The 18,122-nt window shown below is 41.2% G+C and overlaps 1 long non-coding RNA gene across 1 annotated transcript; it reads left to right on the forward strand.

Annotated features, from left to right (window-relative positions):
• Positions 1–3,249: 3,249 nt before the first annotated feature.
• On the forward strand, positions 3,250–16,725 carry LOC114016086 (uncharacterized). The gene is made up of 3 exons (XR_003560368.2): positions 3,250–3,472; positions 12,996–13,088; positions 16,551–16,725. It is a non-coding gene; the product is annotated as an uncharacterized LOC114016086 (long non-coding RNA).
• The last annotated feature ends 1,397 nt before the right edge of the window (positions 16,726–18,122 follow it).

Here is an 18,122-nt window from a genome sequence, read left to right on the forward strand (position 1 = left end):
TCAGGAATCATGGAAGTTAATACAAGTGCATGCAATTTGGAGTGCAGAAAATACCAAGTCTGTTGCAGGGGTCATCTTTAACTTCTAAAGCTTGCAAATGGCACTGCTGAGCCACACCACAGTGCTTCTGCTGTGGATGGGTTGTACTACACGTACAGGTAAGTTATTAAATGGAAGTCTATGCTTTCAACTGATGTAGCTGGTGACAATAAAGCAAAATGAACTGCAAAAAAAATATTAAACTATACCATTTTCTACTTATAGATTTCCTTTCAGAAGTTTGGAATGAGAGTTTCAATTCAGAACTACGTATTTGAGAATATTTGCTTTGTATTTTCTTGTATGAGCTTGCTTCTTTGGCTTGTGCCTGAATTTAATGGCTCTCATTGAGATTACTACAAGCCCTAACTCACTCAAAATACATTAAACCATAATTCCTTTGTATTTCAATTATGCTACTATTATTCTGAATACATACTATTAAAAATGCATCTCCTGGTTTTGGCTGGGACAGGGTTAATTTTCTGCCTAGCAGCTGGCTTGGTGCGGTGCTGGGATTTGGTGTGAGAGCCCTGCTGATAGCACACCGGTGTGTTTGGTTGTTGCCGGGTCGTGTTTATACCGAGTCAAGGACTTTTCAGTTCCTCTGGCCCTGCCAGCGAGGGGGCTGGGGGGGCACGAGGAGCTGGGAGGGGGCACAGCCAGGACAGCTGACCCGAGCTAGCCAGAGGGTGCTCCATACCATGGGACGTCATGCTGAGGGTGTGAGCTGGGGAAGAAGAAAGACGGGGGGACATCAGGCATTACGGTGTTTGTCTGCCCAAGCAACCGTTACCTGTGCTGGAGCGCTGCTTCCCTGGGGATGGCCGAACACCTGCCTGCCACGGGAAGTGGGGAATGAATCCCTTGTTTTGCTTTGCCTCTGTGTGCACAGCTTTTGCTTTGCCTATTAAACTGTCTTTGCCTCAGCCCAGGAGTTTTCTCACGTTTACTCCTCTGATGCTCTCCCCCATCCCACTGTGGGGGGAGTGAGGGAGTAGCTGCATGGTGGTTAGCCACCAGCTGGGGTAAACCCCGACATAAATGAAAGGAGTTATTAAAGGAAAAGACTTGTTCAAGGAAAGGAGCTATTAAAGGAAACGACTTATTCAAGGATAAGGAAGGAAAGGAACTGTTCAAGGAAAGGAACTTGGCCTGTGCAGGATCCTGTCAGGATCGATAGTACACAGGCAGGCCCTGGTGGGGCTGAGCTGTGTACAGACAAACCTGCACGCAGAACCAGCCCTGCTGAGCTGCCCAGATGTGTTGGATGGAGCCCCGGAGCCCCTGGGAAGGCACGTGGGTGGAGACCCCCGGTGGGGATGGTCAAGGCCATGGAGACTCATCAGTGCCCCCACAGCAGCCCCCCTTCCTAGCAAGATGAGCCTGCACACTTCACCGAGCTCGTTGTTCAGAGGGTCTTGCTGTAGAGCGATTTAGTCGCTCTGGGGTGTGAACAGGCTATTTCGGGGGATACAGGGCCAGGGTAGGGACAGGGAACTGGGGAAGGGGTATGCCGTGAGAGGCCTGGGGCTGGAGAGCAGCTGGGAGGTGTTTTGGGTTGCCTGTGAAGGCCAGGCGGGCTTGGGGGAAGTGGGAAGAATTCAGGCTGCCCCTCGGGGTCCTGGCCTGGTTGAGGGGATGAGAGGGAAGGTCCAAGCCCCCAGGGTGGGTGTGAGGTGGTGGGCCTGGGCCAGCTCTGAGGGTCTGGGCTGGCTCGGGAGTCTGTGTGTGTCAGGGGGATCAGGCCCATTGCCCAGAGCAAGGTGTAGGCACAGGGCTACCTGGGCCTGGCTCCACTGAGCTCGCGGCTCAAGGCGGTTCAAGCTCTGCCAGGCGCGGGGAGGGCTGGCTGCTCCAGGCGGGCCGGGGCGCGGAGCGTGGCCATGCCGCGCAGCCAGGCCTCTGCCCTGCGCCTGAGCAAACCAGGCTGGGCGGCTGGGGCAGCAAAGGGGTCGGCCACAAGCCGGGGCCAGGCAAGGGTGTGGGCATGGTGGCAACACCGCTGGCGACAGGTTTCCGGGCACTGAGGCTGGTCTGCTCAGCGGTAGGGTCAACGAGCTGTTTAGACAAACCCTTTGTTTTGAAAGGGCAAGATATTCCATTTCCTCTATTTCCATCTTTCCTTAAGAAAAAAAACAGGAAAACTTGAGCTCAAAGATAAACAGGTAGGAATCTTATAGTACTGATTGGTATCTATCGTTCCTAATTCCATTCTTATACTTCTGTGTTAAGCCACTGAATTAAAATGTATTGCTGTAATTGTGGGTTGATAAATGAGTTATCTCCGTTAATATTCTTCATTATTTATAAGATATAGGCAATATTCAGATCTTTGTGTAAAATATCTCAAACTAATGCAATCTAAATAGCAATATGTAATTAGTGGAACAGTTTGTTAATATAATCGTTGCCATAGGCTGTAATTAACATAAATGTTAATTTCATAACCTTGTAGAAGAGATTATAATTGTACGAACCATCATTGCTCCAAGAATGTTTTCCTCTTGAATGTTGTTCCTTGAAGATGATTGCCATAACCCTTTTGAAATTATAATTATTGTTATTGTACTCATCAGCATTGTTTAGGTGAATATTGATAAAATATTCTGAGAATTACAAGAAGTATTTGAATGACAGCAAAGACACTGTATACTCCCTTGCTACATGATTTACATGGCAAATATAAACACTACTTTGGAAAAGCTAGAATTGACTATCAGTTCTGGAAAATAAAATTATAGTCACTTATTTTCTAAATTTTTTAAAATGTATCATTTTTGTACTCCAGGGTGAATAACTTACTTGGGCTTGACTAATGCAAAATATTTTGAAGTTATGATAGGCTGTGAAAATTCTTTATCTTTTTTAGATTATAAAAGCATTTAATCTATAGGTTCTATTCATTTGTGAAAGTGAGTGACTCATAATAAAAAGAATATTATATGCATTTCTCTGCTTCTTGCTGCATCTTGGCTGTGGGATAGACTCATTCCACTGCATCTTGGAAGTGAAGTGTAGGGAATACCCAAAACAGTGCTAAAATTAAACTGAGTCCTGGAAGTAGGAAGCAGTTCTAAGGGTTGTGTATCATACAGTGGTGCCTTTGGTTTTACCATTGGAATCAGCAAAAAAACAACGACCCAAATAAAAATTGCTTCCCAACACAAAACGTTTACTGGTAAACCTATATGCAGTGAATGAAAAGAAACCTGTACCTCTAGTATTTTTGCTGTCTTAACACTTTAGTCATGGATGTTTAACTATTGCACCAGGTACTGGCAGCGAGCCCAGATGGCTTAACAGAGCACGTGTGAGCATGGGTTCGCAGGAGCGTAAGACTGTGCAGATCTGCAAGTGGGAATGATTTAAAGGCAGACAATGTGATTTCCATATTCTGGTCTACACCATTTTTCTCAAAGCCTGAGAAGTAGTAAGTAAACTGTATTGTTTTTTAAACACTTTCAAAAAACCCTTAAGAATGTCAGAGAAGTTAAAATACTCTTTCAAATGTGTGGGCAAATAGAACTAAAACTACAGAAAGGGGCCAGGGCTTATGTCAGTGTTTCCTGGCCTCTCAGAGACTTGTATTCAGAATTGAGATTTCCCCTATAGATGGGGAAAAAAGCAGATCTATGGGTCTGGCTGGAGGCCACAAATAGCCTAGAGGAAATCTATGTTCAGATCCTGGCAGCTCTGCTAACTTTTAACAAGATTAATAACAAGGTTTTAAAAATATTAAGTAAGATTTGTTAACTTTTAGCAAGTAATTAGACCTTTAACTGACACATGCCACAAGTATTAGGATATTCAGTTGCTTGAAGCAGGAGGGCTTCTGTTCTCTACTGTGAGTTGTTGTCGTTTAACCCCAGCCAGTAACTAAGTACCACGCAGCTGCTCACTTCCTACCCCACTGCCAGCGGGTTGGATGGGGAGGAGAATCGGAGAAAGGTAAAGCCTGTGGGGTTGAGATAAGAACAGTTTAATAACTGAAATAAAGTAACAATAACAACAACAATAATTGCAATGAAGAGGGGAGGGCGAGAGCAGAATAAAACCTGAGGGAAACCCCCCACCCCCACCCCCCCCCCCCCGAACTCTAAGTGATGCACAATACAATTGCTCGCCATTTGCTTACTGATGCCCAGCCAGTCCCCAGGCAGTGATTGGCAGCCCCTGGCCACCTCACCCCAGTTTATACACTGAGCATGATGTCCTATGGCAGGGGTCCTCAAACTTTTTACACAGGGGGCCGGCGTGGATGAAGTGGCAGGCAGTCATCTGCGGCTGCTTGGTTTCCCCCCCCGACCCCCGGTGGGGGTGGGGCAGGGGGGTTCTGTAAATACCGGGGGTCAGATTGAGGACCCTGGGGGGCCGTATCCAGCCCGTGGGCTGTAGTTTGAGGACCCCTAGTCTGTGGTATGGACCATCCCTTTGGCTAGCTCAGTCAGCCGTCCTGCCTCGGCTCCCTCCCAGCCCCTTGTGCACCTGCTCACTAGCAGAGCATGGGGAACATGAAAAGTCCTTGGTTTAGAGTAAGCACGACTTAACACACTGATGTTTTAGTTGTTGCTATCAGCATTGTTCCTATACTAAATCCAAAACACAGCACTGCACCGGCTGCTAAGGAGAAAATGAACTTTATCCCAGCCAAAAGCAGGACAAGGTCCTTACTCAGCCAATGTCATCTCCTGCCTTCCTTGTCTGATTTCTTACAAATAGGAATTGAGAGTTACTGTGGTCTAAGAAATATGCCTTTAAATAACTGCCAGCTCTGTTCAGCTCCTTTATACCGCAGGGCAGTTTCTCAGGGGGTCACATCCACCAATACCTTAGACAACTGAAAGTTTGCTCTCCTAAAATTTAGGATCTTAATCATAGTCAAACTCTAAGTGCTACTGCGTGTAGGAGTCAGTATGTAGACAAACATTTTCAAAAGGTAGTTTGAATGAACAAAAGGAGAAAAAAAAAAAAAGTTGTTCTCATCCCAAGGATCAAAAGCAAATACTTGGAATTCATAGCTGACACTCACAAGTGCTACAGCAATAATGAATCTCACGGCACAGAAAACTACAGTTGTCATTGCAATCCTTGCACTCCTCTGAAAAGGCAGGTGCTGCCAGACTGGTGTTGTACTTGCCTACATATGGATTTCAGTACATATGTTATGGATTCCCATGCTATTCATTTTCAGCTGTAGACTAAATCTAGTGCCGTCAGGAGATGGTTCTTTGTGGCACTGCACCAGCAATGGTGGAAATTATTTCATTCCTGAGAATTCAAGATAATGTAACTGTGGCGAATGAAGAGACAGGACGCTGCTTGATGCAAGCAAGATGTCAATTTACTGTACACAATCACGAGTTTATATACGTTTTCAGAAGCTGCGCGCTTTAAACAGATTGGTTCTTTAAGCTAAGCGTTACATACTAGGCCATCCCTGATTGGTTAACTACAAACAAAGGACACTTTAAGTAAGTTTTTACAGTCATCCGTTAACAGCGAGGTGTTACTTCTCCTTGGTGTCATCTGTTCCTCACTCCCTTATCTTTCCTCAGCCTGACCCACCCTGTTGATTGTTATCTATTCACCCTCCTTGTCCTCCCAGGGTTTGTGGCCTACAAGCCCGAGCACATTCCCCTCAGCTAACTGATTGGTACTTATGGCCCTGATTTCCAGGCCCCCTCCTGCATGTAACTTATGGAAAGAGTAAGTCAATTGTAGTCAAAATTAGGTTATGTTCTTAATTATTTCTTAGAAATTTGGGGGGACTTTGGACGAGCCAGTTTATAGTTGCTCTGTTTACCCAGCTGTAAAATTGAATTGGTTTTAAATATTCCTAACAAGAGCGCTACAAGATTTAAATAATTCTTGTGTACTTTACCTCTACAAATGAATGGCGCTTTCCATTTTAAGTGGAAGATAAATTTACAGCTTTTCATTGCAGGACATGAAATATAATTACCGGATAAATACACCTGTGTTTGCCAGAGTTGACTACTAGATGTCACTCTTGTTTCACTTATCTAGCCACTCTCACCTAATGCCTTCTCACCAGTTTGAATTTATACGTGAGTAATCATTTGCTGTCAAAACATAATGTAAATCATCTTATTGAGGGAGAAGTCTGGAGAAGGAACAGGAAACTACAGCCCAATTAAAATACCCTCGTAAGTTATTCCACAGCAATTACTTACATATTGGAAACTATAATAGATGTAGCAGCTTCTTCATCCACAGCAGAGGAATGTCCTGGGGCTTCGGTTTAAGGACTCAAAGCATGATTTCATAAAGGTCAAAAGCCAAGAAGCAGAAGCAGTGGAGCGAGGTTTCCTTCCCAGAGCTGCTCTGTGCTGCTTGCCTGGTGCAAAGGGGACACAAGAGAAGGCAAAAGCTCTCTGTGGACCAGTCCCACCTCAGAAGCTGCATTAGGGAATTAAAGAGTAAAAATGATAAGCAGGCTCCCTAGTTTCTTTTCTTTATCATATATGTTTTTGACTACTCAAAGGGCTGTGGTATTGAAATGAATCATCCTTTGCTAGAGACTTTTCTAAGCTTTACTCTCCTCTTAATTATTCTTCTGCATCCTGGGAAAGATGTTCATCCCACTTGCTTGCTGTTTATCTTCTGTTATGCCTCAGCCAATAAAAAAAGCTTTACTGAACTCCTGTTTCAGAGAAGAGAGAGAAATCACAACACAAAATGTTGTTCAGATGCTGTAAGAAAATGGTGACACCTAATGAAAAGGCTTACAAAATGCTTCTGAAGGGAATTGTTCAGGAATATTTTCATAAATGCAAGCTTATTTCTAGTGAGACTGGATATGTCCACCCTCATGTTCCCGTTTACTACAGAAGGCGTTTATTTCAACATGATTTTGAGATTCAATATATCCTTTTTATTACTTATATATCTGATGGAGAAAAAAGCTAGGGTCTTTATATTTTTCCTCAAAAATCATAAATGGATAAGCTAAGAAATATACATTGGTGAACTAAAAGGTATGACAAGTCCTCATCATTATTGAAGAGATATATTCCAGCTTAAAAGGTGACGGCATCTCTCTGTTAAGCCAGTTTTGCTGACATTAAAGCTAGCAATTCGGACACCTTCTTATTGAAACCCTGTGTCTTGAGGTATGGGATAAACACTTCTGAGGTCATGTTGACATGCTCAGAATAAATTCCTTTATTAAATTCCCATGCTTTCTCCCCTTATATAGTTTGGACCTGATTTATTTCTTCCAGGAGTGATATTTGACATTGGAACAGTCAGCTTTTGTAGGTTCATGAGGCTGTAGGATGTGACTCTGAAGATAATAACTAAAGAGGAGAAGGAAAGTCGTTCAGTCTTGTTTGCAATATGCCTGTTAGTAACAGATTCACTAGTCATTATCTGTTCCTCACAGAAATGCTGAAGGGACAAGGGAAATAAACAGATGAAAAAAGATAGCTAGATGCTTTTTGCAAAAGGAGGCACAAGTGTTTGCTCCAATGTACATCTTTTTATCTAAGAGGAGTATTTCCCTAACTTTTCCTAAATTCCTTTTGATACAAGAATTATTTACTGTAGGAAAGAAAGAGAGAAAGAAAAGAAATATGTATGTATCTACAGTGAAAAACATGCAAGAATTTGTAAAACAGGGGATGTTAGTGTTTACAAACAGGTAACAAAACACGGCCTTAGGAGGAGGCACAGACACCATAAATATGCGGAGATGGGGCACAACAAGATAAGCTCAAGGAGAACCAAATCGTTAATGAGACTAAACAGAAAATTACTGCAACTATGTGTGAACTATCCTAACTAGCACACTGAAAGTCCCACCCTCGAGCAAAGAAAGTGGCCTCCTAACAAAACCCCAGCCCCACAGATCATGCTGGTGGAAAGAAAGGATGCTGTACGTTTAAATGGGGATGATGCTCATGAGAACCAATGACAATTAACTGTGACTAAAGGTAATTATGAACAAGTTCAAAGTGCATAAAATGTTTTGCCATGTGGTACAAGGTGTGCCAGTGTTGTGGATTTCCCACCTAGCACCCAGTGCTGCACAGACATGCAAGGAACAAGTATCTCGACTCCGTGTGTGCTGGCTCTCGCATACCTGGTGAAGAACCCAGATTAGGGACAACCCTTTGACTAAAAGTTGGCATAAAGGTATATTTGCAAGCAGAATTTACAGCATAACTCAATTACAGGATAACATTTACAGCATAACTCAAATAAATCCACAATGTTAATGCTGTCCCGTTCACATTCAGCAAACTGTCGGCAAAAGGACAAAGTCAACTTGCAAGCAAAACAAAACCCATGCTTAATGGTACAGAACTGTTGTGAAAGAATATTCTCAACATGCTCAAAGATCTAGGAAAGGCAGAGAAAAGACAGGGCTGGGAAAGCTCTCAGTGAGCAAGACAGGCAGCCCCCAGGAAAGATGCAATGTGATGGTGTCCCCTACTGCTCATTATTTATTCTTTTCAGAAGAAGCCTCTAAATAAAGATTACAATTAAGGCATATTAAAGCTTATGAAAAATTGGGACTTTCTGGTTTAGGTGTTTTTGGAACAGAGTTTGAAGGTGAAGAAGAATGGAACTCCACAACTACACAGATATTTAGGAACTCAAAGGTATTAGCTGTTAGAAAGCAAATTGCACGAGCAAGATAGGTATTTCTGAAGGTTAAATCTTCTTACAAATCTTAAGAACACGACATTAAATAACAAGTCCTAAAATGGCAAAATATTTTTCAGCACATATTTGTAAAAGAACCTGAAAAGATATATTTGAAGCTAGAAAAAAGCAACACCTGAATGTTTGCTTATCTGAAAGATTTGTGCTCCTTTGAGACTCACAAGAGTTGGATAGAATTCTCATAAGATTAGCATTCTTCTGGGATTTCCAGTTCTTACTGCTTTCGATCCTAATCTTATGTAAAGAAAGAAAGAAAATCCCATGTGGTTGTGCAATTCACAACCCTAACAAAACTGGTGAGAAAGTTAGCTTTAAAATAAGCATCTTCTGTTTCTGAAATTTCTGAAACTAATCAGCCATCTGTAATCATCATTCCCCCAAACCATTACACTACACTACACTGTAAACTACAGCCTATAATTTGAAGATACCTGTGAATTTTAAGTTTTTACAGTCCTTATTTAACATTTGGTTCTTAATAACCTATATACACAATAAGAACCTCAACAAATGCATTCATTGTCAAAAATTGAGATCATAAGTCACTTATTTAATATTCAAAGCAGATCATGTCCTTGGGACTTCACATTTCTTCTACATTACTGTTCACATGTTCAAAATATGAATCTGGAAGCCTTTCTTTAGTCAGCAGGTAAAACTGAGTGCAACTGGAATTCCAGGTAGCATACTCATTAAATACAGGAGAGACGGACAATACACATTTAACCGGTTATGTGGTCAGGCAGTTTATGTAAACTGTGGAGTCCTAACATTGCTACGTAGCCATACCACAGTCCTATATCCTCACCCATTGTGGATTCAGAGTTCTGCACCATTTGGCCTCATATCTGTTGGAGGTAGGATGCCCATGGGTCTGCATGGAGGTATGTTTGTCTCTTCCCAAGGAAAGAAATACAGAAACATACCGTGGCTGCTTTCAGTTGGAAATAGTTCAGACTGAGTATTTCTTCCATTGCCTTTATCTGGTATCTATGACATTAGGCAGATACAATAAAAACAATTTTAATTAATTTTAAAATGGCAAGTCAATGTAGTACTGCTTCTAGCTGTATTTATTGTTATGCATCCAGAAGAAACTGGTATTTCTTGCTTACATGTAAAAGAGCAACAGAGCATTTCAGCCGTGGCCCAGTATAAGTAAACTGAGTTATAACTGAAGAATTTCTCACCTTCTTTTAAAGACAAGAAATGAGGTATAATCCAAAGATTTCCTCTGGGTAATGTTACATCTGAATGCTAAGGTGCTGAAATGATTCTAGGTGACTCCATGTATATGTTACCAAAATGGCTTGACATTTAGGCATATTCCTGCAAGATCTTACAGGTTAAAGGGGAAAACGGGGATAATTTATTTCTGGTTGTCAAGCACAACAAATCATTGCTGCTATAGCTGACAAAGGAAGAAAAAATCTGTTCCTTAATAGTTTAATACTTAGAAGCAATAATATATCCTTCAACAGAGAAGTAAGCATTTCAAACTAAATGAAAACGGGATCACTGAGGCAAATAGCAGACTGCTATCATGCTTTTGCATGATAGTGTGCACTATAATGAGACTGGAATTAGCTTGGAAACATATCCTATCAATAACAATGTGATTAGGATTACTTGATCTTTATGAAATGCCCCAGGACGTGCTACAGGCATTACAAATGAATAAGAATAGGTGGTCCCTAGTCTGAATAATACACCTAAACAGGAGGGTAATCAAGAAGAGTGAGAGGAAGTGGGGAAAGGGAAATAAAGAATTGGACTAAATGGAGCTCAGGGGTTTCTCATGTACAAGATGACATCTGTCACTACATCAGTTGTGCCTGGAGTTAGAAAATGCCTAGGACGGAGACTGAGACTACAGATTCATCAGACAACCAAGAGGTCAGGAAAGGATAAAAGCAATACTGAGTTCATCCCTAATGCTCAGGTGCTTCAAGCTACAGCACAGAGCAAATTTCCTCACAGTCTTGGAACACTAACAGGTCTTTCAGAAACCTCAAGATCCAAGAGACTTGTTTGCTTCTTGTATCAAGCCAAAAATCATCTCATGTTGTACATTAAACTCGGTGCACCAAGCGAATGCAGAATGAAGACACCGCTGTTTCTCAGTAGGCTACTTGTTGGTTTGTTTTCTTAATACTGAGAGCTTGCCTTGGTCTTACTATCAGGAAACAATGAATGCTCCTGAAATCAATGCTCTGTCTGAGTGTGTGCTTTATCCACAGCTGCCGAATCCCATCCTTATACACAGCTGTCCAGATTTTGGCTCGGACAGAGATAATTTTCTTAGTAGCTGGTACTATGCTATGTTTTGGATTTAGTGTGAGAATAATGTTGGTAACACACTGCTGTTTTAGTTGTTGCAAAGTAGCACTTACTCTAAACCAAGGACTTTTCACGTTTCCCATGCTCTGCCAGTGAGCAGGCGCACAAGAATCTAGGAGGGAGCAGGGCCAGGACAGCTGACCAGAACTAGCCAAAGGATGTTCCATACCATAGAACATTATTCTTGGTAGACAAACTGGGGGGAGTCAGCTGGTGGCCGCTGATTGCTGCTTGGGCACTGGCTGGGCATCAGTCTGTGGGTAGTGAGTAATTGTTTTGTTCATCACCTGGTTTTGTTTTTTTCCTTTGGGTTTTATTCCTCTCTCTCCTTTCATGACAATTGATATTATTATTACTGTTATTTTATTTTATTGCAATTATTAAATTGTTCTTATCTCAACCTGTGAGTTTTACCCTTTTCCCAATTCTCCTTCCCATCTTACTGGGGGGCAGAGTGGGAGGAGGTGAGTGGCTGCGTGGCACTTAGTTACTGGCTGGGGGTAAAGCACAAAACCAGCTCTTTTTAAACAACCAGACAATCAAGTACACTTAAGTTTAGAAAATATTCTTTAGCTTTGCAGTATACTACAGAAAACCGGCAGAGTGTGCTCAATATAGCTCTAATACTAGAGAAGACTAGCAATTATATAGCTGAAACATGAGAAATTTCCCCCCCCAGGAAGACTATATTGCCATGGTAACTGAGGAAGGAAGTCGGTTTAACATCACAGCTCACATTTTCCTCATTTTCTGTATCAGCATTTGCTCATGGCACTTACATTATTTAGAGCCAAAGAACTCTGATTAAAGATGCAAACTTTCTGGAAGCAATGGGCATTTGCTTACATTTTGGCAAAACAGAATTTCTCCATTCTAATAAGTACACTTTAATATAATCATAGAGTCATAGAATGGTTTGGCTTGATCTTTAAAGATCCCCTAGACCAACTCTCCTGCCATGGGCAGGGACAAGTTTCACTAGATGTGGTAAGAATGTAATATATATTATTAGTCTTGAATGTGAAAAATTCAGAGTAAATTAAAGCAGAAATGCTTTAAATTCATTTTCAAAACTAATCCAGATTTATTTTCCTATTTACATCGGCCATGAAATGCCATCCATGAAAACAGCTTAAAGATATGGGTCTATAAGATTCAGAACACCCAAAAAACCCCCAGTTTGATGGAGAAGTAGATTTCATAAAAGGCATCTGAGAACCAAGGAAAATAAGAGAAAAAAATATATACTGTCAAGGAAATCAGAGTAGCTGGGACAAGATAAAAAGACACGGAGACACAAAGTATTTGGCGATCTGTTTCAAGGTACTCCGCAGCAGGTTAGCTTTTCAGTTCTTACGTGCCGCTGTAAGAGGGATCTTACACATGCTTTAGCTACAGGAGAAAATGCACTGCACTGCACAAAATGGGATGTCTTACACAGAGAGCACATCGTCTACGTTTGGCAGAAGAGTGAGAAACAGAGAGCACATAAACTGAACGTAATGGGCCAAAGCAGCCAGTTACAGAATAGGAAAATGGGTATACCTATCTAAAACTAAACAATACGTTGTTTGAGGCAAAATAGAAAGAAGCGTAGAGCAGGGACAGTCACACACACCTTTCTCTGGGAAGGGATTGCTTATCCTTACCTTGTACCCACTTAAAAATGTATAATACTGAAAGGCATAGCTGTCAGTATTGATCACAGTATTGCCCAAAGCTGCATTTGTTGCTTATAAACAACAAAGCATGGCTCAGCTAAAACAGAAGATTTAGAAACTTGCAGCTATCAGATCAGACAGAAAATAGGTATTTTATGAGGAAATTCACGAAGCTGTAATAAGGAACACTATATAAAAATCACAGCACTGAAAGGGTGGGGAAGAGATACTGATGTTCTCAGTTCTTTTGATTACTTCCAGCTGTGAGATGCGTGTGAAAATGATGATCCCATCCTCGGACTGAACCTGCAGCAGCACAGAAGGCCAGAATCAAAACTGTGTGTAATAAAAAAGGTACTTACTTGCTTTACCCTTAGGGAGCAACAAGGAATGTTGCAGGAGTAGGTGATCAGGCTAAAAATAACCTGTGATTATAGGGTCCCTGATGACGTGATGACTGCAGATTAGGGCAAAGAGGTTGTACAAGACCAGCCTTCAAGCCTTACGGGTACTGGTGGGGAAGGTGCTGATTACCCCTTGGGGAAGGGTGATAGTGCGTTTGGGGAGGGCACTATTGTGCCATATACAGTGACCTGTTGCGTTCAGGCAAAAGGTTTGGTCTCTTGACAGCAAATAGAAAAACCTACAAACTTCACAGTGGAAGACAGAGATGACTGGTGACTTCTTCTGTGGACAAAACAGGAAATAATTTCCTGATTGGACTTGAAATCATGGAAGTGGGCTGCCTTGGGGGAAGACAAATCAGTGGACAATGATTGTCAATGGGAGTTATCCAGTCTACATTGCTCATCTAATTTACTGATACCACCACCACAACTTGGGATTATTTTAAGCAGAAGTGAGCAGAAGTTGCTTGGTAGCAGAGCTTGGTAGGCATGGGCCAGGCCCCAGCACATTGTAGTAATTTCTGCCTTTCTGGAATTTCCAGGGTGACGGCATATTTTTTCCAAATATTTTACTAGTTTTTCTGGATTCTGCATTTGTTCAGAGGTGAAGTTTCAAAACACTGGAGGTGCCCACTGTTCTAGGTACTTGCCCATACTATCCCATACATACTGCCGCTCATAACTATCCAACTTCGGGACAGAACTCTGGGTGGTATTCTTAAATAGTTGATTAACCTTAAACAAGACCAGGAACACATTCAGCATTCTTAGCAATAATAGCATGCTGGTTTCAACATCCCAAGGATATTAAAAATTTTCAGAGTTCTCAAACGCTACTGTAATTAACCTGGTGGGGAAGGGCAAGATGTGGAAGGATCTCTCTTCCACAGATTGGCTCACTGAGGAGAAAAGGCAAAAGGTGTAACTATTAATAGTGCCCATTAGATGACTCCCGAAGTACGGAGGTGATGGCAATGCTGAGTACACAGGCAAGATTAATTTCATAACCAGCGAGTCTATCATATCAGAAGCCAGCACTATAAAGTACAACACAATGATAACTTCAGCCCAGACCCCAAGGACAATAATAGCACCACAGGGAACACATATTGCAAGTAAAGTAAATAATGTAACCCTGAGATCACAGGCAGCAACTCTGAGAGCAAAGAAATCAGCATTGTAGAAAGTGATTATCAAACCAATAAAATGAATACTTACAACAAATTTGTTTTAACATGTTCTAGTCAGATCTGTTGTTATGTCAAGCCTTCGTGCCCCATGCTGGGTGCAAAAAAAGGACTGTCATGGTTTAACCCCAGCCAGCAACTAAGTACCAGGCAGCCACTTGCTCACATCCCACTCTGCCTCAGTGGGATGGGGAGGAGAACTAGGAAAAAGGTAAAACTTGTGGGTTGAGAGAAGAACAATTTAATAATTGCAATACAATAAAATATAATAAAACCAACCATAACAATTGTCATGAAGAGGAGAGAGAGGGGTAGAAGAATAAAATCCAAAAGAAAAAACCCCAAGTGATGCACAACACAGCCGCTCACCACAAGCTGGCAGATGCCCAGCCAGCCCCCCAGCAGCTATCAGCAGCTCCTGGCCACCCCCCCTCAGTTTATACACTCTGCATGACGTTCTGTGCTATGGAATATCCCCTTGGCTAGTTTGGGCCAGTGGTCCTGGCAGTGTTCCTTCCCAGTCTCTTGTGCCCCTCCAGCCCTCTTGCTGGCAGAGCCTGAAAAACTGAAAAGTCCTGGACAGCACAAACAATACCCAGCAACAACTAAAACCATCAGTGTATTATCAACGTTATTCTTGTACTAAATCCAAAACACACCATTGTACCAGCTACTGAAAAAAAAACCCCAAACAACTCTATCTCAGCTGAAACCAGGGCATCATTTAGCCAATTCTTTATCCATCGAAGAGGCCATCTATCAAATCTATCTCTCTCTGATTTAGCAACAAGGATGGTGTCTAGAATAGCGTGAAAGGCCTTAAAGATGTCCAGCTAAGCGATGTCCATAGCTCTTCCCTTGCCCGCTGGTGCAGTCATTGCATTGTAGAAGGCCATCATTAGTCAGACAATACAGATTAGTTAGGCATGATGCTTTGGTCCAGTATGACCAGTCTAACATTCACATGTATTTTCTTTATAAGGGGTCCTTCATGCTTTAGAACTAAGTTCACAAACTATAGAGATAAAGCCATATTAGGAGAAAAAAAAGCATATTCTCTTCCCCAATGTGCTTGTAGGCATTACTAAGTGATTGCAAAACCTGCTTAGATCTGACAGAAAAGGGTTTCAACTTGCTACAGGGCTTTATCCTAATATCCTGTATCTGATCCACTGAGTCCTAAAGTATAGTATTGCAGTAAGATTTTATTATAAAACTATAGGAGAGGCTTGAATTGAAGGTTCACAAGAATCTGCACAATGGCAAAATTCTAAACACTTAAAATACTACTCTCCATTTAATTTTGCATGAAGTTTCCTATCAAGGTAACACCAAGGGAAGAATTCACCATCAGGCAACCCCTCTAAGCTTTTTTAAGATTTGAAATCTGCTGCCGAGAGAAGGCAGACACATGTGAAACACCTGATGCCAAGTAACTGACGATAATTTTTTTCTATTCTTATTTGTTAACAGTATTCATAGAACCTGTGGGCTACTTTTAGCTCCTCTTCAGGGTAGTCTTCCCTGGAAAAGGGTGGGAGGAAAGGAACACCTTATGCATTTTTTATCATGGCTTTTCATCCTACCAAAATCACAAAACCAGATACCAGCATCAGTTTCAGGCTGAAATAGCAAAAGGCAAAGAGGGAATGCAGAAATCCAGTGAGGACTTCTACCCTTATTAAAAACTAATCTCTAAACGTGCAAAATGTTCTTGCACATATCCTTCAGCCTTTCCAGCCTTTTATCCTGAGTCTCATCTGGCAAAATCAAGTTTTCATCTATGTGTCTTAAAGTTCTGGAAGAAAATTTCTCCAGTGTCACAAGGTTGCTTGTAGCTAGACTATACTGATCAGGGATGTTGACAGATATATTAAATAAGAAGAGGATTACTTTTTTTTTTTTTTTTTTTAAGAATAAATATAGAGAAATAGGATACAGAAAATATTTCAGAATAGGAAAAGCTGCTGGTTTAGTTCCTGCCTGGAACACTGGAAATGCCTCTGACATACCTCACAATTAAAATGGTGTGGGAGTTGAGAATGTATTCCCAGTTGTGCTCAGAACAGCATCACAATCTGTGAAGCACTGTCTTATCAAAGATCATGAGGTTTTGTTTTCGTTATTTATTTAGAGGGAAAAGATGCCTTTGTAACTCTGTCCTCAGTAGCAGTAGTACATGGTTCCGATGCTACTAACCATGTTTATTCTATCTTTTACAGTTCCATATCTAAGTCCATGAGCAAACCTTATGTGGATGTAATTTGAAAGATGCCCATCTCCTGTGGCTGTCAGGGAAGAGGTCGTAGGAGTGCTGAATTCAGTCGGAATTTTACAGACGTTTGAGGGCCCAGTCTGTTCTAGAGCACTCGGTGTGACAAGAAGGCATCTTAAATTTTAAACCAGAAACTCATAAATTTTAATAAAAGAGAAAGGAAGTCATGATATAAATTAAATTAGGAATACTATTTGGAATTGCAAGTTCAGTTTAATATTTTGATATTTTAATTTTATGGGAAAACTTGCACTGTTTGCTATAAAACATTTTAACAGCTCCTGGGAAGAAATGGGTGACAAAACATGCAGTTCCTTTCCTGGTTCTGTGTTGCTCCAGCAGACACTTTAAAGGTGCCTTTGAGGCATGGATTCTTGTTTTGACCTGCTCTTGGCCCATAGAGGTTTGAGATCACTGATAAAAAGAGGGCAGGGGATGGAACAAGCCCTTCACTCATTCTCCGCAGCAGCAAAGGGAAAATATCTGTTGGGCCAATTCTCTTGCTTGCCCCCAACTAGAAAACAGGACAATCTGCGCGAAGGTTAAAGATGCATGTTCACTGTCCAGCTGTACTGAGTGAATTACCTTGTGTTTTATTTCATGTTGCTTTTTCCTCACGTGCTTGAACCCTTTCCTTGCTCCAAAACTTTGATATATTTATTTTTAGCAATTATGTTCTATGATTTCGTAAAATTATAGTCTTGGGTCTTGGCAAGTCCCAAGAGATATTGATGGCACTTTATGGGCTTAGTGTTGCAGAAACAACATTTCTATCATATCATATACTACGTGTATTCTTACAGAAAACTTCCAACACAGAACTGACTCATCAATGAACAGACATAAAAATCATGAAATATCATCTTAAAGCTATTCTGCATGGATGAACAAACAAGTACACAATCACAGGTAGTGGTAAGATGGAACCCTTCTTCCAGAAAATTACAGTTTGAAGTACAGTTGTTCTCCCTTTCATCTCTAGCATCTTGAAGCTTGGCATCACACAAACTAGAGACAGAATGAGCTTCTACCTTCACCTGCATCAACACATGTAATTTACTACTTTCTATATTTTCAACACTTGTCTTACAGGTTTTTGAACAAAACAAATAAGGAATCACATAGAGCTGCTCTAGAGAAACTTACTCAGAACAGACCAATGAAGAGCAAAGGTTCAACACATGCACATAATTTCTACATTTGTAACATAAACCGTGGCCAAGATCCCTGCCAATGATACTGGAAACTTTCTCACAGACTTTAGGAGAGCCAGCATGTTATGAAATTCCTGCAGTACTAAGTATTACCTATACAGTTCCAAAGATTTGCAGTTTAAATTTCATAAGTACCAGTGACAGAAAAATGAAGAATATTATTTGGGATCTCAGATCAGTCTGACACATAGAAGAACAGAAAAGCAAACTTCTGAAGCTTCTAATTTAGTGAATAATCTTGTGCCACACATTCTATGGGAATAAAAATTACTAATAACATAAATTAGAAACAGGAAACCATCCCA

Source organism: Falco cherrug, chromosome 12 (assembly GCF_023634085.1).
Source record: "Falco cherrug isolate bFalChe1 chromosome 12, bFalChe1.pri, whole genome shotgun sequence".
In the NCBI taxonomy this organism is placed as follows: Eukaryota; Metazoa; Chordata; class Aves; order Falconiformes; family Falconidae; genus Falco; species Falco cherrug.